Here is a 21,712-nt window from a genome sequence, read left to right as displayed (position 1 = left end):
TGGCTTTGGAGGCATAATGAAAATTCTGATGGGTGGATTGTGAAGTGAAATCTAAGTTTAAGTATAGCAAAGAAATCTACAGAAAGATGAGATATCCTTAGTGTCATAACTAAAAACAAGCTCACAACTATAATCTGACAATACAAGTGGAATATAATACATTAAGCTGAACGTAAAGCTGAAAACAATCAATAATAGCTGTAAAAAACTGAAGGCATCTGAAAACTGAGTACTCTGTATATGCTTAGTAAGTGTTGTATACCTCTTCTATGCTATTTTTGCACCGGTGTGTCAAACTATCCAGAGCCACATAGCCACAGCCAAAGCCAAAACCATTTAAATATCAAGGTAGTTACAAATATGACCAATTCTGAACTAAATAGTGTGCATAGGATGTGAGCCACTGTAAGCAGCAACAGATTACACTCTCCATGAAAATGAAAGAATTGAAAATAATAAATATCTACGGTCAGTACTGAATAGGGATGAATATGGACAATGATAAGGAGAAGAGAGAAAGAGAAGCAGGAATAAATGCAACCCAACAGAAGATCATTTAAAACTTACAGATGGGGAATCAAACTTTTCTTCCTAGAGGCATTCGGAAGAAAATATGCTTTTACATATATATGGGGAGGAGAGTTTCTTTATAAATGAACAGAGGAAAGGATTGATAATCTCCCCAGCATTAAATGTGAAACTCAATTCCCTTGATAGACATTAATAAGAATAAAGCCCATTGAAAATGGAACTGCTGTGAATTTTAAATTATTCATTAAAATTAATGAAGAAACCATACACAGGAATGAATTAGGGGGACACTAAAACTGCCAACATTAGCCTGACTTTGGTTAGCCAATGGTAAAAATAACATAGATTTTGACAGACTTTGAATTAGGTTAGTGCTGAATTCTTTTGAAAATTCTCCCCTCAGAGGATAACTGAGCTATGAACCACAATTGCTTGGTGAAGAGTAATTCTTGCCAGATGAGTTTACTAGTTTTGTTTTGTTCTCTTTATGGGAAAGCATAACAAAATCAGTATGATGAGAAAAGAGGGGGAGGACACTGGTGTCTTGGTAGAATGGTCAGTAGGGCTCCTCAATGCACTCTTCCCTGTAGCTCGGGTTGGCAGGGGGAGCAGCACTGCCACATTGCTGCCTGTGGGCTGTGATCAAGGGAGAGGGGGAATTTAACCAGAGCAAGGCATATGGTGGTCTGGCTAGCTAACTTTCTTGACATTTACTCACACACACAGGGATGGACACTTCAACACAGTTCTGCCTTAATGCCAAGGTTTTGTACAGCACCGGCCTTGCTGTCAGCACTGACTGACAAACACAAAGTGATGATGATGCTACTGCCCAAGAAGTATATTGTATTGGAGACTGAAAGGCTAGAAATACAAGCAAAACACATGTTTACCAGGAGAATGGGATTTTTCCATGCAGTAATGTGAGCATACTTAATCCTTGTATTTGTTAGGAGTTTATCCTGAATACTGCTTTGAAAGCAGTTGTACTGAGATCATGCGTAGAAATAATACTGAGTGAACTGGACATCACATCTGAGTTTCTAAGGCAATATGTCAGCAAAAAAGAAACAGCGAAATTCAATCTTGAACTCATAGGCTTTACTGAGAAATAGCAACATTTGATGAACAATACAGCAATAGAAGAATGACAACCCAAGTAGTGCCGTTTAGGCTACATTTTATAGAATGTAAATGTAAATGTGCTAAGGAAATTTTTTTTTTTTAGTGTTGACACGCTGTGTATTGGATATCTTACAGAAATTATTGTAAAGAGATGATTTAACAATGTATTTCTCTTGACAATTTGTCTTTTTTTACCTAACAAGATAGCTTAAGATGCCAACTCAGTCAAAACAAAAAAAAACCAAACCCAAAACATCCCCTTGAAATGAAGGAAATAGTAAAAATGTTTCAGAGAATACCACGCTCATGATAAGTTACAAAGACAAGGCAAAAGATGCAGTTAAGTTGAGAATGATCAGCTGTCTTCTTTTCCTGATGTTGGAATCAGAAAGGGAATTCCTTCATATTTACCCCTGAGCTTGAGTAAGTTCAAATTTTCTAATACTTTTTCTCCTTGTTGCCTTTTTTTTTGTCTGGTGGTATGGGCAGAAAAATACCATGGGCAATAGGAGTTATCCCAAGATCTTATTGGGATGCAAGCTTTTTCCAGCACTTGGTAGGGTGAAGGCCTTTACATGACAGTAGCTGGTTGAAGTCACTGAGCCAATATCAAAGAGCGTCTCTATACTGCATTAGCTGTGCCCACGCACAGATTTTTATTCGTTGTGGTTTTAGTTTTGTCTATACTGCTTAATTCACCCCTGAGTTTCTTGTTTGGCAAATATGCTTCCTTGTTCCAGGTCTGAGCCAAAGTGTGAGACAACTTATAGGAGCAGTATAGATGGCTGGGGAATATAGTCTTGCATGCTAGCTGAGCCATAAACCACCATGGCTGTATAGACTTACCAATAAAGATTAGTATTATGATGTCAACCAGTGAGCAGCTGGGGATGCTGAGCCAAATGACCTCATAGAGTCCTACATCTTGACACCGCAGACACTTATAAATAATTACCAACATGATACAGGACACACAAATAGAGCAGCCTTTTTCCCCACAGATATTTATGCCAAGACAGGGATGGCTCAATAACTTCCAAAGACAAGACCCTCAGTCAGATTTACTTTTCCCTCATCACCAACCACTAATTAGGAGTATTCCCTGTTCTTGTAATTTTTATCATGGCTGTGATATATGATACTTCTGTGTAAAGGCCCTGTTTTGGAGCTATGTGATTACACTAGACAGAAAATTTCCAGACCTTAAGGTTGGTTTTGTGGTGTTTGTTTTTGTTTTGCTTCCATCTCGTTTGTTTTGTTTTAAAAAGAAAAGTTATAAACCAAAACAACAAATAGAAAGCCCCCAAATACTTAGTTTCTAAGTATCATTATTTCTGTGGCCTGACATGACTTTAACATCTGAGGTTAACAATATGATGTTAATGTCATGTTAAAAAAGCAAACAAACAAACAACAAAACTTTGTCCTCCAAGGAACCCAAAAAAAAAATTTCTAACTTTTGGTAACCACCAACTGAGTTTTAATCTGAGCCAGGGACATCTATTTACTTCCCATCTTTTAAATTTCCTCTCTTCCCAAAATATTTCCAATTATTTCTTCTTTAAACAATCCTCAGAATAATTCAGTCTTGTTGATGCTGCATGGTATTTTCCTTGTAAATAAAAAGAAATATTCAGTAGAGAGAAATGTTAGGAAGAGCAGTTTAAAATATATTGTGGTGAGAAATATTTAAAACTTTTCTTATTGGCTAGGAATGTACAGTTTCTAAGCCAAGTGTCCATTCCAGATTATGTAGTGAAGCTCTCACTAATATAAAAGACATGAAGGCTTTTCCTTGGAAATTCTATGGCCTATCATGCTGTTTTCTGAACAGACTGTCATTTTGTTTTGTTACACAATTGCTTTTGGTGATTCACCTTTTTAATGAGAGCAGAAGGGAAACTGCAAAGAAAACATTTCTCTAAAATGTTTTCAGAAAGACCCACTGGAATTTGAAATGGGCCTTATTTGGTGTACTTTGCATAATTTGTTACACTAAATACGAAACAGATTTCAACTGCAGCTGTAGTACATGTGTTATTCAGAAAAGCTCAGGTCCCCCAGAACAGAACCATTGGCTTACTCAGAGTTTGTCAAAACTGTAATCTCTGGGCAGAATGACACTGAGCAAAAACACGGTGGCACTGTCTGCTGAGGATTCACACAACATTTGCTCTTCCTCACCTTTGTTTTTGGCAAACGAAATCATTACTTCATGTTAAATGTACTGAGGGAGGGAGCAGCTAATATTTTACTGATCCGTCAGATCAATATTATTGTTATCACATAGGGACATGCGCAATGAGATAAACATTTACCTGGTCCTGTGTAGGGGATTTCCCTAGTTATATGCAGCCACTGCTCTGTCATTGCAAAACTCCTCTGTAGTCAAGTAATGCCATGTGAACTTCAATTTAAGGTGGTGAAATGGCTTCAATTAGGCATTACACTTCTCAGGTGCAAATGGTGACTTGTAGTAGGTCTGTTGTCTTTGCCAATGTGGTTTGAATTTACAACTCTAACAAGAAAAGTAACTAGAACTTGTGTTGCTGTGTTGATAGTAGCTTCTCAACATCCAGTGTTTGCCTTCTGAAGTGGAGGGTCATCATTGGTGTCTTCAAGCACAACCCTGAGATAGCAATCACAGCTGCTTCAGGTGTATATATATGTGGCTATATCAGCAATTAGACCTTGACAGTGAAAACCATAATCACAGATGAGCTTTGATTGAAAGAATTTTCTGTTTACAACTAGAGATTTAACTAAATAATAATAAAAGAAGAGAGGATTTTTAATATAGCTTTTAGGAACGGGGAGGTGTATTTTAACTCGGTATTTTCATCTTGACAGCAGAATTCAGTAATGGGTCAAGATGAGTCTGCTCTGCACTACCACAGTGAAAGAACATGGTAGGAGAAGTAGACTGATGTCACTTCTCACTGTTAAAATGTCTAATATTTCATGTTATAGAAGCCTAACTTTAGTTGCTCATTATTTGGCTTAATGTTAACATCCAAGCAATGTCTCCCTGTGATTTTCTCTGCAATCCTTCTTGGTCTGTTACACACAGTAATGCTCCTGTGCACAGTAGGTACACAGGAATAATTAGTATTATTCTTATCTATGTTCAAGAAATGCCTTAAGGAATGATATATACTACAGATGGTTGACTCAAGCTTGAGACATGATTTCATAACTGTTTCATTTGTATCCTTTAAACTACTATAAAGTTTACTAGTTAAAATCTGCTAAGAGTCTTATTCTGCGTGGATTTCTGTAAGGTCCATTTTTTATTCTACTGCTATGACACAACCAGAGATTTCACAGTATTTGAACCTACAATCTTCATTGAGTAAAGCAGGAAGCTCAGCTGTTGGAAGAACTAGATACTGGTGGCTGATTAGTTAAAAATTGGCTGAACCAATAGGAAAGGACATATTATTTTGTTGACAAAGGTCCACTTTGCGAAGCATGAACTGGCACACAGTTTGAGATGTAAATCTCAGAGCAAAAGCTTTTGTGGAACTTTGTTATGCCTTTTTCCCTGGAGTTTTGAGGCTAGGTAAGTATTCAGCATCTGAGAAATATTTAAGTATGGCATGATCTTACACCAAAGGAATTCAGTAATAATACTCCTGAGTAAAATCAAAACTTTAATTTCCAAGTCAAACCATTAATTTCCTGAAACACCTTCATCTCTTCTCCTGCTGGCAGTTGTTCCTCTTTTAACCTTCCTTTATCCTAAAACCATCACAAACAGTTTCAGTTGGTGTTATGGAAAATGACCTAGCCATTGCCAGGTAGGAGCAGCTTGACATGCAAACCAGGACTTCACCTAGAATCCTAAGTCATTTAGATCCTAAGATGGAGGGCCTAACAGAAGGGAAGCATTTAAAATGTTGGGTCTTCAGGAAAAAAATTAGGACATAATTCCTATAGGTAGTTAGAGGTGCACTCTTCCAACATCTAGATTACAGATCTTGTCAAATGTCAAGAGGGAAGACCTGTGAAGAAAGAGACTCAAATACACAAATAAATCTTGCATATTCATTCTTCATTTAAAAACTCTAGGTCTTTGATTCTTATTTGTGATTATTTTTCACGTCTTTCAAATGTGAAGTATCTTTGATCAATGGGCTTTATAAAACAATGAATCTGAACTTGGAACATTAGAAGTAGTCTTTGAGTAAGAAAGGATGAGGTGACGAGAAACAAAAGTATTTTATGAAAAATTTAGGGCCAGGCACTGCCTGCCACTTCATGGTAGTCCCAAATTCATGAAAATAGCAGGGCTCTGACTGAATAGGGGGAGAAAAAACCTCAGAAAGTGAAAAATACAAATATTGCTTTCTAAATGAAATTGATCATTTTCTTTTAATGTTTACATTTGAATGCAATATTTTAGTTTGTTCTTCCCTTTGTTTTTCTTAATGAAAGATTACAAGCTGCAGAGCATAGCTGAGAATTTAATGTATACCGTTCCCAAATAGCTTTTAGTCACGCAGAAGAAAGAGCCAACTCTATCACATTTGGGCTGCTCTCTTATTATGGTACAGTCACCTGTCACATTTGTTCCTTGCAAAGGAATGCAATGCAGTGTTGTGTTTAAGAAGTGCATTATAAAAATTAGGTGGATAATTTAATTAATTTCCCCATTCCCTTACTTAGTAAAAAGAAGAAGCTAACTCTAGAAAATGATTCATTCCATCCTAAAACAGTTAGCATGAGTTACCTGCTGAAAATGCTCATCTCTTTCCATTGATTCTATGATTATCAGGATTAAGTGCTTAACATTTAAGTAGTGGTAAGTCCCAATTTCAAATAGCTCTTGATTGCTAAAAAGAGAATTATGACTATGACGTGGAGATGTAATGGGCAGATCATGTATTAGTTTTAACCTGTAGTTCTGCCGCAGACAATAGCTCCACTGACTTCAGAATCAATATATGCCTTCTAATTTTATTACCAGGTACAAGGTAGGAGAATCGGGAAGAACATAAGGGTTGTAGAGCTGGATGTCTTGTTATAATGGTATGTCAGGAGCAATTTCACTTGAAGTAAATGGAAATGCATGAATGTAAAACCTTGTGGAAGCAAAGAGGAACTAAGAGATGGGACCTGATCCCAAACTCACTGAAATCCATACAAACTTCTTTTCTGATCCACCAAATTTTGGGTCAAGCTTCTAGTTCCCTGGATAACAACAGTAGTCCAGCTTAGTTGCCAACATTTCTGCAGTAGTCAGCTGTGTTATGCTCCACTGCATCTAGGAGGGTATTGAAAGCAATGTTGCTCTGCTGAATGTATCTACACAAAACAAATCTACAATTTCTGTGGACATTTTGCATCTTTTTAGATTGTAAACTGAGACCTAGATTGGATATTATGGCAACTGTGACTATGACAGGTGTTTTTATCCATCTCTTGTCTGTTCCTAACACCATATGGCACTATGAAGTAGAAATGGTTGAGTTGTCCCTCCAAATAAGAGAGCAAAGATTTAGACTTCCCTTGTGGTTTTAAGATCTAGGTATCTGTTCACCTCTCCAGGCTTGAACAGTTTAGAGACTGAATTAAGTTACTAGTAGCTGTATGAATAGGAGTTCTGCATTTCCTTTGCATTTATGTTTAAGATTGATCTCCCTTTTTTTATTAACTACATAATTTTGACTTTACTGTAATACTTGAAGTTCAAATAACATAGCCAACTTTTTTTTTTTAAATTGATGTTGACCTAATTTGAGCTCAATGAACAGGCTAAAATATGCAATAATGCATAAAGCTGGCAACAGTTATGGGAACAAATAAAACACTTTTTTTCTCTTAAGGCTTGGAGAAGATAATACAAAACAAAAAGAGCTAGAAATTTCAATGGTTTAATGTTGTTTCAATGCTGAGTTTAAGTATAAAAGAATCTCTGAGGCTCTTCAGGATGTGCCAACAGGTCAAAGCACTTTCCCGTCTCTAACTACTTCTTAATAAAGTGGAACTGTTTGAGGATTTGACAAGTCCCATGGGTCAAGAAACACATATTAAAAAGCCTTACAGAATTTTTCTCTTTCAGTATTGAACCAATATTGCATGACATAAAAAGCGGTCCTCCATTCTCCTCTCTGCCATACAGAGATCTCTTTCAATGTCTGTTTTGAGTGCGAGGGTAGAAACCATTCCATTTTAAACATAAATCTCACTCAGTTCCAAACTGAGGAGAAAAAAAAAAAGACCATCTGCGAGGAAGGAGAGTTAAAAAAGAGGAAGGGAAGAGAAATAGAAAAGAGCAGGAAGATTGAAAAAACAAGGACAAAAATCAAGTGAAAGAAAAAAAATTCTTTTCCTCTTTTTCTTGCTTTCACTGTTAGTTTCTCTCTTCTTTTTCTTATATTCTCCAGTTGCATTGTTTCATCCATTGGAATCTTTTTCCCTGCACTGTACTCTATGTAATTTTTTTCTATTATTTGTTACCCATTTTACATAGATGCCTTAAAACTAGTGTATATGTTTTAAATACTTGTTGCTTAAATCCAAAGTTACCAGCATGATGTATGCTCTTTTCATGTGAGAGAAGATATTTTCCAATTTTTTATCATCTCTACCAGCAAAAGGCAGCAGAGATCAAATTCACAGGCTGTCATCTGAAGAACTTAATCTCATTTCCAAGTCTCTGTGTCACTTGACAGTCATCTCTGCAGTCACAGAACACTGACCAAACTGTCATATCCAGAGGATGGGTAAAAACTCAGAGAAAGAGAAGTTTCCTATCATATTTACTTTATAAAATAGCTGAGTAACGTGAAGCATTTCTTTCTCTTGCCACATGTTGCTTTTTCTCAATCATCTTATTTAGTATATATTTTATTTCCCACTTTTTTCTTTTTTATCAACACCTTCCCATTATGTTTTTACTGTTTTTAACCTTTCAAGAGATTCTTCTTTCCTTTAAGAAAAAAGAATTATCTCCCCATCAACGCCTTTCTGTTTCATTTTCTCCAAAATCCTCAGCAGATTGCCCAGACATCAAATGAAATGCCTTTAAAGTCATTTTACTTTGCCAGTCACTAAAAAATACTTGATTTCTGACCCTAAGTGATTTTTATGCAATTATGTGTCTAGAGGACTAAAGCCAGATGAGTGTCAGAGTGGATGACCTAAAGTTCTTCAGTTTTAAAATCTGTGAATAAGTTGCAACAGATAGTAAAAAAGAAAAGAATCCACTACTTTTCTCTTTTTTGTTTGTTTGTTTTTGTTGGTTGAAGAAGGCAGAATGTGTACATGCACATGTATACGAGTAAGGTTATTAACTGAGCTAGCTTCTAAAATAGAAGGATTTTAAGAGGCATTCTTAGAATAAAGGAACCCTGAAAGCACTGATAATTCATACTTCTTTCAATTTTTACTTTTCCAGTATTTTGAATAATCTTATATTGAAAGCAGCTGATTTTGGCTGATGCAACACTTTACCACTGTCATCACTCCTGGAAAACAAGGTCTGCTTTTGAAACCACCTTTTGTCCATTGGATGCAAACCCTGCTAAATTGTACTGTAAATGAGCCATTTCCATAGGATAATTGTATTTGCCTGAAGACTGGAATGACATCATAATGCAGTTACTTTCAACCTGTGTACTGTAACTCTGATTGTGCTGATGTTAGTCTGCTTTTCTTTTTTCATTGTCAACATCAAGGATTTCTGTAGTCTATGTCTGAGGACATACGAGGACATATGTCTGTGGACAAGAATTTGGCCATTCAAGTTATGTTTCTGTTAATATGTACTACTTCAGGTAATAAATGACTTCTGCAATTGATTAAAGGCTAAAGATCAGGGGTACATCCAATCTACAATGCTGTTAATTGTGTGAAAGGCAGAATATGATGAAGGATGCTCACAATTGCATAATAAGATAGTTATATGATGAATGCTTCAAAAGTTTATTTGTTGTTTTCTTGTTAGGCTTTAATGTCTGGTACGACTTGGAATCAGGTTCTAGGGAAAGAACATAACTTGTTTATATAAGTGTCAGCAGTATTGCACATGAATAATCCACTAAGAACATGGCAAATAAGCTTATAGAGGTATCATTCCACTCCCGTGTCTTTTATGAATGAGTCAATTGGCCTGATTATATATTGTGTGAATCAAGAAGGATTTACACTATCATTCCATCTAGCTGTCCCTTTATTCGGGCACTCAATGCAAAGCCACTGAAATAACACAAGTTATGTGAATCCCGCATAACTTGAAACTTTGTGGTTTCATAACAGAAGCAATTTTGCATTAACTAAGGAATAGGCAGAATAAATATACTGGCATTCACCCATCTAAAGCATGATGCCATCAGTTTGAGTTAAGTAATTGTTGAAGTACTTGCATAGAACATCTTAGTCATGTCCCTTCTTGTGACATATCACAGAATTTGGAAAAACCCCCCAAACCAGTGTTTTCATTAATTGGCACATCACATCTTAATTGGCCACGAGACGAGTGTGTTTCTGTCAATGCCATCAGCAGCACATGTAATAGCTCTCTCTTGATATGATAGAGAGGAAACAATTGTGAAAAAGATAGAATAAAAGCCCACAGACGTTATTTTCTGTGTGGTGCTACAGCACAGACATGTTAGTAGTCCTATTAATATATCTCACAAATAGCTTACTGAAACTATATACAGCTTTATCAAATATACAAACACCTTAGATTGATCAGGTTGCTGACGTTTCATATTTTCCCCAATTAGATGTTTATTAGAAATTATCATTTAGCACGACATCAGCTGCTGAGTCACAGTCTTAGGCTTAATTTTCTTACTGTGCTTGAGCCACTGAGTCTGTTTATGCTGAAGATGTCACTGTTAAATGCAACTGTTCTTCATCTTTCTGAAAACAAAATCATTACCTCCACAAGATTTTAACTTTTTGTTTCTCCCAATGTCACAAAAAATCACTTTTTCACGCCTTTTCAAGACTGACTCCCCAGTTCTTGACACTTTGCTCTTACACTTCCAAAGCCCAAAGAAGGCTACAAATACAATCCCAGAAAGCTGTATTTTATTTTGACCTGTTCCTCTTGTCCTTTGGAAAAAAACCTGAAGAACAGACAAGCAAGTGTAATATATTACCTCTGTTGGCTTAGCTGGACAGCAGCAGGGGCTTGTAATAAGGATGTGGTAATACACCACAAGGAATCTGTAGACTCGTAAAACTTGACCTTATAAATCTCTATGTTTATCAATTCCATACAGCAGCCACTCCCTGTGGTGGAAGTTTCAGACCAATAAACCTGCAGTTGATAACCATACAATTTATCCTCAATTTTCCCCTCCAGGCCAGCTAATCATGCTACATTAATAATGTCTGTAAAAAATTGGAATGTCACTTTAAAATAAATATGCTATCTGATTCTTGTCATTATTTTGCATATAATTAAGACATTAAGAAAACAAGTTTACTATGATAACCAGGAGTCCTGGATTTCTTTTCTTGTTCATACCTCTTTGTTCAAAGTTCCTACTCTCTCACCTGAAAACTTCTTTCCTGGCTTTTTTGCTTGGTTTTTTTTTTTTTTTAATTCATGTAGCTTCCTGAAGTAGATAACTTCTTTTTCTAGACAGTAAACACTTCAGAGACAAAAAAAGATACTTCTGCTGCAGGCACCTCTGCAGTGCTGTGCTGTGCAGAGGTGTGTCATGGACACCCAGCAGCTTCTGGGAGCCTGTTTCATGCAGAGTCTGATTTTCTTTTGAACGCAGTGTTTTTGACCCTAATTCTGTCTTTGCCTGCTAAAAGTGCCTGAACAAACACAGTGATTCATTCAGGTCATGCCTGTTTCCTTCACACAGTGCTTCAGACTCTGGATACACTTAGTGATGTGCAGTGAGAATGATTTCAGATTAATTCTGGTTTTCAGTAAGAAAACTGATTTAGAGTAAACCCCCAAAAAAAGAATTAAAACAAATCTAAGATATCCTGACTTATCCTCTGATGCAGTGTTTTATCTTAGATGGCATGGCTGCATATCTCTACTTGATAGCTGACTCCAATTAATATGGCAAAATAAGACTAATGACAAAGTGGCAACTTTGTTCAGCTGCAAGCAAATTAATTAGCATTATGCAAGGCAAAGTAGGAAAAGATTGATCCTAAAAAATTTGACTTTGGTGTATGACTTCAGAGAAGCTAATGGAGCTACCAGTCATCAAAAGGCAGTCAAATCTGCATACCTTACATTAAATATGAAATTTGAGGTCATCAGCAGATTTTACCTTACTAGATTTTGCAGAAAAATAAAGTTTCTTATTTGAAAACTGTTTCCAGAAACATAAAACTGAACTAGTTGCATATTTGATCTTAATGTCCTCACAAGGCAGATCCTAGTTCATTGGACAATATTCCATATTTCCTGTCCAAGGAATATGTAGCCAAGGTGAAAACAGAAAAGTATGTTGCCTCACCACCACTTCAGCGTACTTGAAGGAGAGAAAGAAGATATACTGCACTAAACAATAAGGAAATACAGTTTATTTTCTCCTAGGAGCAACAGATGAGAAAGAAGGACTAGAGAATGATTCTTCAAGACATAAAACTATTGTGACATTGGTTGCAGATGCACTCACACATCTCTTCTTACTAAAGGCAAGACACATCTCGTATATAAAATTCCAGAGAATTCAATATAATTGTGGCTTGATTTTGGATTTGAGGAAACTTTGTTCCACATGCATAGGCTAAAACTTTTAAAACTTTTATGAACAATGTCACAGCAGACCCATAGTCACTCAGATTGCCGAAACACTAAAGAAGCCAATGCATTGGGAAGAAAATGTTTTGAGGAAAAGCAAAATGAAAACCAACAAATAAAAATCCAATCATGAATAAATTTGCTTTCAATTTTATTCCCTTTCTTTTTGCTCAGGAAAAAACCTTTGCTATTGTCATCAAATCAGTTCACCTTGAGTATATAATCACCAGCAAGAACAACTAAAGTAGTAATAATGACAGCCTAATATAGGAGCTCTCTTTCTAGTATTATCTTTTCCCTAAGGGCAGAGTAGAAAAACAAAACCAGGCAGACTCCTTTTTCCTGTAGCTGGACAGTTTTAATATTTTTTTTCAGGATTTATTTCCATGCAATATGAATTTTTAGCCAAGATGTAATTATATTCTAATCTTTTAATCATTTGATCATTTAAAAATGTGTTTTTAAAGATATGTTAACAAATTCACAATTCTGCTTGCAAAAACAGTGCTGTAATACCCTGGCTCCTTCAGTTACTGGCAGTTGTGCCACAGACTTTACAAGGGCTAGAATTTTTCTCAAAGGCTTTTCAGATACAGCACCATACATAGTAAAAAATGGTTGGCAGCAGTATTAGTTTTGATGGACATTGCGAATTATTTTGTAGTGGACTAAGTACTGCATTTCAGACAAAATTGAATGCTTACTAGACTTTTAAAAGATATTGTATTGTATTGTATTGTATTCTATTCTATTCTATCCTATTCTAATTTTTACCCTTTACAAAGATCAGCATAAAAATAAGCTGATATTTGAAATGCTCATTCAAGCTAGTGTAGTTTTGTATTGTATATATATGTATATATATTTATATATATATGTACAGATGTCTCAGAGCTTTTTGGATTTTTTAAGAAATGGTAAATTGCAAACTGGATCTGATTTTGCAGTGACCACTAACCACAGAAGTAGCATATCTTTCTTTTATAGAAAGCTGATCTGCCAGTCCTTCAGAGAGTAATCCTGCCTCATCAAACCAGTTCCATGGAGGAATTTCATGTCCAATTATTTGAATGACTAGGATTACATATGTAAGATCCTGAAATTCAAATACTCATCGTCATCATATAATTTTTTGCCAGTTGGTTCATGCATAATATGTCTACACCACATAAGGAAGAGGAGTGAAAAGATTCTGGCACTACTACTAACCAGTTCACCTACAAGGATTATTCTTCTTAGCAAAGTACCTGAAAAATTAGATTTTTTTTTTTCTACCTGAGCTGGTTTATGCAGAAACAGTACAGGTATCAGCACACTATTCTCACTAGACTTTGCAGGGCTCAGGTTGGCTGTCAGAGATCCATCTCTGGCACCTCTGAATAACTTTGCGGTCAGACTGAAGCAGCATAATCACTCAAATATTTAAATAGTCCTATTCTTTGGCAGGGTTTTATGCCCTCCTGAATCACACTTTCCTCTCATCTGCACTTCTGCAAAAGCAGTAAGTATAAAATACTACCATTCCCCTGAGAGGGAGCGCTAAGCCCCTGTAGCAGCTTATGCAGGTCCTCAGAAGGCTGCACGAGTTCAGACTGTTGAGGCTAATTAGTTCCCATAGGGTGAAGAGGCAGAAGAAGAAATTTGGCAAGGATTCTTTCCTGAAAAGCCCCATGTCATTGTAACTGCAGCCTTGTTTTCAGACATTCCCAGTCATAGCTTTTGCTCTGGAACCTCTCCAGTCCCCTGAACTCCACAAGGGCTTGTCTAAAGAGGAAAACCACTGGAATAGTTATGGTAGAATGGCCACTCAGGGGTAGTCTATTCTAGCAGAATAGCAATTTAATTCTGGAACAATCACTACTTTTCCGAATAAGAGTCAACATTCTAGAAAGAGACCCCTTATTCCAGGAGAGGGAGTTCACTTGGACGGTTACTTCGCTATAAAAAGTGGTCAGTAGACCATATGGGCAAGCTCAAAATGTCACATCTAGAGAAATAAATGCCACCTCTAAAGGTTTAGATATTTTTTCTTGTCATGTAGTTTATATTTTGATTTCTGCATTAAATGTTTTCTTAGCAGATCTTGTAGTGAGGTTGGGACATAACTAATTATATTTCTTGTACAACAAAATCCTACTCAAAAGTGAAAGTGTCCAAGACTTTGTTTTATGTTACAGAGAAACTGATCTACTCTCTACAAGTAAGAGAAAGGTAAAGCTTTCCTTGCCTGCCATGATCTTCTGAGTTAGGTGGTGCACAATGTGTGAGGCTCTGTTTCTTACAAAGGACACCACGAAATATGAGAATTACTCAGTGGTGATCAAGTTGCATAGAGACAAAGAAGCAGAACTGCCTGGCAGATGGAACAGTGGGTTGATGCTGTGGAAACAGATTCTATCTCTGAGTCCCTCCTTGACTTGCTGCATGGGCTTTAATAATTGCATTTGTAACATCCCATCTTATGTGGGATGAACAAACTGAGTGTATCTACGCAATTTGTATGTTGAGCAAGTCTTAAATACAATATCCATTAAATATTTTTAATTCTGATTATCTTTTAATATGTCTATAACCATTAGACACTTTCCTATTAAATTGTTTCCTGTAATAACAACTGGAAAGTGCTTCAGGATACCCTGGGCCTTCTCAAAGCAGAATGCTTGGTTCATCTATGTTTGTGTGAGGGAGATTATACTGACTCTTTACATTGTCAAATAATAACAACGGCAGAATCACTGTTTTTACAATCTCTTGTTTTGTAAGTTATAGTAAATACAACTTCTAAGTAATTTTTTTTATAAAATAAATAGATTTGTAGAAAAAAAACAACTAATTATTCCTTTCAGTCTTTATTGGCTTCTGTGGAGATACTAAGTCTTGAACATAACTCCTCATGACTGCTGTACAGAACTGTGCTCTAGGTCAGGAGAACACTTAAATTTGTCTTTACGGAGCTGCTTTGGACCTCAGTGAATAGAATAGAAATGTGTTCTTAAACATACACTTGCAAAACCAGCCTTCTAAATAGATGCTAATGCTGAGTTGCTTCATTAGTCTGTAGTTAATCTAGAGAAAGCAGAAATATGCCATTGCCCTGCACAAGAAGTCAAGGTAAGAGAGAGCCAAAACTGTCTTCTCCTTCTCATTGGGAGGAATGAGGCAGCAGAAGCACTCAAACCTGTTGCAGACATGGTCATGATGCAGTGGCAGAAAAAGTGCTACATTTGTAGGCTGGCAGAGAAGAGCAGAACATTGCACAGCACAGGTTTGGCACATTGTGGCAAGAGAATAAAGGGGCTCTTTCAAATCTATATCCTAGCAAGAGTGCAGAGAGGTCTAAAACCTGTCTTTCTGTTACTAAACACATTGGGCTTGCTCTACAAGGTGTCTGATAGAGCTGTCACTGTCTAGTTAATGTACAAAATCTCCACATTTTCTTCAGTTTTCTCTCTTTCGACAAAATGCAGAGAAAATGTGTAATTTTTCTTCCTGACAGAGTTCTAAGGCAGGCGTATTGGTTTATTTATTTGCTTTTAGCATCAAGTTGAAGAAAACTGTTGTGTCAAAAGAAAGGAGGCTGGGCACAACTGATGAAGGAAATATTTATTTTGGGTGAATGTAAAATCCTAATTTATTCGGCATATTTTTTAGGGCTTGCACTTTATCCTTTTTTAATTAACTCATCTCTAAGCTTTAAATCTTGTACAAAAATATTTTATTGGAATTTCATTACCATTGTTTTCCTTGGGAAGGCAGCTTATAATCTTCATGATATTGTTGTAAAGCCATCACTAAGCAACATGCTTTGGCATTTGTATAAGCCTTTGTCCACATCCTTCCCTCCACCCAAATGCACACATTTGCATTTACTGTTAAAATATTATGGATGCTGACACCAGTTTAGCCACAAGACCTGGTGTTAGACTGTCTCTAATTGATTTAATTATTCATAATTGCTCAGCTGGGGCTTATGTGTACTTCAGCATGATTAAGGGAGAACATACAAGTCTGCAGCTAATGATGTGTTCCATCATAATTTACAACCATGAAGTCGCTAGAGCTAAATTGCACAGACATAGTACATTTCTAATCCTGTTTAAAATGCTTTTTCAGCTCTTGTCAAAAAAAAAAAAAAGAAGAAAGAAATAACCCAACCACAATTCTGATGCTCTTCATAAATGAGTTTTAGGAAGGATTGAAACTTTATGCTGCCTTTTGGTTTCTTTAAATTAAAATTATCAATAAAATCAGATCAAGAGATCTGAGTCCACTGCAGACGTGATTTAATTGCAATGAATTTGTTGCCTCTTTTCTAAGTGCACTTGCTCATCCCTCCTTTCCACTTGCTCATCTTGTGCTAAACATGATGAAATTTTCTGGGAAAAAATGTTGTCATTTGTGGTTATTAAAAAATAAAAGTAACTTCTGTCAATATGATGCATGAAAATGATCACACAGTGGCTTCCTTAATTGTCACCAAACATGTTTTCATAATTAGTTCAAGACAAGCAATTCTGACAATACCATGTACATTTTATGAGACAACATCCCTGAATACTTTTACTGAGGGGTGGTGCCTTTCTTGTCTTTCAGCAGTTCCTTACAGATGGTGAACACTATTGGGGGGGAAAAAACCCCAGCAAAAATACTGAAAATGAACATGGTTTCCAGTGTAACTGGTTAATATCAGACAAAGCCTCTTTTCTGCTACTGATTGGAAAAAAAAAGCTATATTTTTCAGCAGTGTAAGTGTCAGGAGAGGAAAACAAAGATGCAGGATGCTGTGAATGATGAATATTTCTGAGATTTCTGTAGCCTTAACATTGTCAGCATGAAGTTCAGCATCTCTTAAAAGTTCACTCAGACTAGGGCCCCAATCAGATAGAAAGCACAGTTTATAGGATTATATTTATTTAATCTTAAAATGAATGTTAAATCAGACTGGTGGGCAATGTAAACTAGAAACTGTAGTATCATTGCTCTGGTAGGAAGGGCAGTGGCTTTGTCTGGAGCAAGTCTCCATTGCTGCTAACATGGCATTAACTTTCTGCAGTACTTTGTATTTTGGGTGCTTCTGAACAAAGAAGGTTCCAAAAAAGAAAGTTCTCACCTGAGTCCTGGTTCCTAACACACGCTTTTCTTTTTTGGACCTTGGAGAGAGACACAACATCCAGCACTTAGAACTGCAGTGTATTATCAGAAGGATGTAATTACAATTGTTTATTTAAGCTGGTTCTGAACCAGGGAATCCTGATATGAAGCTGGAGCCAGTAAAGGCTTGAAAAACTACTGACAATAAGCAATTCTTCATGGAACAAAACTATTACAATAGAGGGTCTTTGATCTTGCCTGTCTCCTGTTGCCAATTGAACTTTGTCACCATGCACTGTCATCCACAAGGGAGCACTTTTGAATTAAGCAGTCTACAGCAATTTAGTCTGTTCCAGCTTTGAAGTGCCAACATCAGTCAGGCCAGTACTAACTTTTTTCATTAAATTTTTTTTGAGTTCTCTTAGGAGTTTAGCAGTCCTGGCATTTAGATAACTAAAGTCAAGAAACCAAGGCACTAAGACATCAAAAGCAAGAGGGGCCCCTAAAATACAAATGTGAACAATCATTAGGCTCTAATGGTGCACTTCATTAATGTCCACTTCAAAGCAAAAGTTTACTGACTTTGGGATTGACTAATTTACACATTGTGGGAAATTGCTGCCAGCCATGCATGTAACCACTAAATGTTTCTGGAATAAATAGAAACGCCCTCTTCCTTCAGAAATCAGGAACTGCAAACTGAGCCTTTAATTACAAGATGGCCTTTCATTTGAATCGGAATGGAAAACCTGTCTAGCACATAAATCACTAAAGCTGTGTGTAGTTATCATACAGACACACAGATGTCAATCAGCATCCTTTTACAATTTTCACTCCCTCCCCCACACTCTGCAGCTAAATAGGAATATTATAGCATAGTCTGGTTTCTTTCAGACATGTTCATTTACTTAGTCTTTAGAAATTCTCATCTTACTTTGCAACATAGAACATGCTGAAAAGTCAGTCTCTTCCAAGTAAAACTGGTTACTACAAAGCTGAGACTGAGTTTCTTTGGGAGGAGGGAAATAGCTGTACTGCTTGAAGTCTTGATGGTAACTCTTGAATAAACAAATAATGCCAACAAATTGCATTCACATTCAAGGGTGTACTAGTCTAGTTTATATAAATAAATAATAATAATCTAATAATCACAGTTAAAAACATAATTCAGATAATCAGAATGAAAGCCTTCCACGCTCAGAAACATCTACATTATGTGAACTGTTAAAGCAATACCCTCATGCAGGAATGCCTGAGATGATGTGAGCCAGTTTGTAAAATAACTGAGCACATGCAAACGTTCTCATGCTGTCAGTAAGAATTGCCTACATTACAAAATGTGCTTGTGTTTGAATGGAATTGTGATAACTGAGTGAGAGGACGGGAGGCCAGTCACAAGTTAGAGGTCAATGGAAGCCAGGAAAAATTGTGTTCAGCTGATGCTATGGTGAATATAATTTGTCCTTGTCTAAACACTAACCACTAAGAGATGGTAACATCCTGCCATCTAAGTAGATTGCTTCCAATCTTGTTCAAGCACAATCAAATCTTTTATCTAGACAAGCCTCACTGTGACCGTAAAATCTCAGCCACTTTGAAAAATCAAGCTCTTGGCTCTTAGTGCCTTAAAGAGCCTAAAATCCATTTTGCTTAAAACAGATCTGTATAGGATTGCCAGAAATACACACTTCAGTGTGAAGGCTTTGAAAAAGAAAACTTTTTTGGATATACAATGGGCAAAATATGGAGAAATGGTTGCCAGGGGTTATAATGAAAAATAGGGAAAATAGTTACAATGTTTCTGGTTTATATTTCAACTAACTTTTCTTAATTTTTAGCAATTACCTTCTTGTTGCAACATTTTAATAAAAGTCTGTGCCTTCGTGCCTGGTAGGGAAGCTAACTTGCCATGGGCAAGAATGGCAAAAAAAAAAAAGGAAAAAAAAAAAAGAAAAAAACCCACTTAGCAAACCACAAATTTCAGAGACCTAGTCACATCTGTGTTTTATCAGCTTTTTCCGGATAGTATTACACCAAACAATTGTCTGCAGATCGGTAGACAGCTGAGACTTTAAAGTGCTGAATTACTGAGAAAATGCTAGAGATAAAAAACAGCACATGTATCCTATCAATGTAATGAAACCAACCTGCTGCTAGCGCCATAGTGCCTTAGTTCTAAGTACCCTGTAGAGGAACGGAAGGCTTTCATTTAACTCTTAAGAGGAAAGCAAGGGAAAGAAGAGTAAAGGTCATCTAATACCCGCCTTAATCACAAAACTGAAATACTCTCAGATATATGAAGGGAGGAATGCTTGGTGTTCAAAATAAAACACCAACTGCAGACAACAGGAGTGTGTCTGATCTTACTGGGGGCAGCATTTCCTGTTGGAAATTCCCAAGACTTAGGCTGATGTCAAGTGGAGTTATAGACACAGAGCATGGCAAAAAGCTGAAGCTAAACAACCTGGGCACTCAGGCACTGCCACATAAAGGCCAATTCAATCTAGCAGAAAACTCTCCAACAGAAGGTAGATTCACTAAATCAGCCAGAAGGTACACTGGAAATGAATAATGGATATTTCCTGAACGGAGCATGGTTATTAAGCATCAGAGCTACTACTCAATGACAGATGTACAAGTTGAAGTTATGTGTAGAACAAAAAAGTATTCCACAATGTACTCTAGGTATAAAGAAAATTGAGAAATGCAGAGAGTCAAATAAAGCTCTGCATTCACGAAAAAGTGATTGTTGAATTTCTCACCTTTTTTTTACCTTTTTTTTTTTACCTTTTTTTTTTTTTTACATTGCATTGCAATTTAGATGTCAGGTTTACTTGGCTGATCATGATACTCAGGTGTCCGAGTTGAAAAAACTCATAAAATACTTAACTGTTCTCATAGAAGGTAGTAATACAACTTCAAGGACAGAGGGGGGGTTGTTGTGTTTTTTTTTCTTTTTTTAAAAAAGTAAAATAAACTTGACTTTGTGATTTGTTTCCTAAAAGTTTAAATTTTACTCTGCTGACTTCTACTGGAATAAGAGCTAGCCTACAATGACTGCATAATACTGGAAAAAACTTTAGCCTTACTGTTTGTTCTTACAGTTCCACTATAGCAAAGCCAAAAAATTCTGAGAACCAATCTGTTGTACTAGGTGGTGTATAACAGAAACTGTATACAGCCTCTTCCACAAAGAAACTACTGAAAAAACCAAAAGGTAATGAGTGAGGAAAAATGCAGATAGTTATTATTAACTTTTTTTATTTGTATATATTTTAATCAGGTTTTGATTAAATGTACAACACTAGTCTTTCCCCATTAGTCCCTCAGGCTCCAAATGACTCTCAATTAGCCATTTAAAGTTAGCTAATTTTTGTCTGCTTTGTGGTAGAACCATAGAAGAGAGACATGAAAGAGGAGCAATATTTACTTCAGGCAAGAAATTCCTAGCTTTAGGAGTAGTGCAGGGAAAAACACAAGGGCGACAGAGACATTTATGAGCAAATAGAGGATATGTCAGCTGAAGTGGGCAGCATGGGGAAAGTGTGAGAGATGAGAGTGGATAAGCAGAAAAACTAGAAAGATGGTATTTCTTAATTAAAATTTGACTTTAAAGTCTTTGCACTAAAAGATCTAAACATACCATCAGTGTCACAAATAACCATAATGCCTAACACTCCAGTTTCATGAGTGTCTTCAGCTGAACTTTACAGGAACACCCATTTTTGTGTGTGTATATATTTATATATATACATATATTCTTGCAACTAGGCATAGCATGGACACATACTTGAACTGCAGTTGAACATGTGGCATAAAAGAAATTATGAAGTACAAACCACTCATTTCATGCATTTCCAGTTAGTTCCATTTTAATTCACTCTTCTATTCAATCAAGTGCAATATAAATTCACCTTATTTTCACCTAATTTAATGCATTCTCAGGGGAAATACAGTGGAGAAAAGAGTAGTTTGTAATTTGTTTTTAAAGCTCCCTAATTAAATGTCCAAATCCCACAAAATACGTGGAAGTATATAAAATGAGCTTTTGTACATCAAAATTCTTACTAAGGATTGTATTATGAGGTTGATATGTCATGCATAAACTAATTCTAATGGATTTCTTGGCTCTGGCCATCCTGAATGTTCTCTTCCACAAACCTGCGAGGACACTTCTGCAATCCACTTCATAGGTTAGTGTTAATCAACCAAGATGTAAACAGAACTACT

This window comes from Neopelma chrysocephalum, unplaced genomic scaffold, assembly GCF_003984885.1.
Source record: "Neopelma chrysocephalum unplaced genomic scaffold, ASM398488v2 Primary Assembly neopelma1_71, whole genome shotgun sequence".
In the NCBI taxonomy this organism is placed as follows: domain Eukaryota; kingdom Metazoa; phylum Chordata; class Aves; order Passeriformes; family Pipridae; genus Neopelma; species Neopelma chrysocephalum.
Note: the sequence above shows the minus strand (reverse complement) of the source record.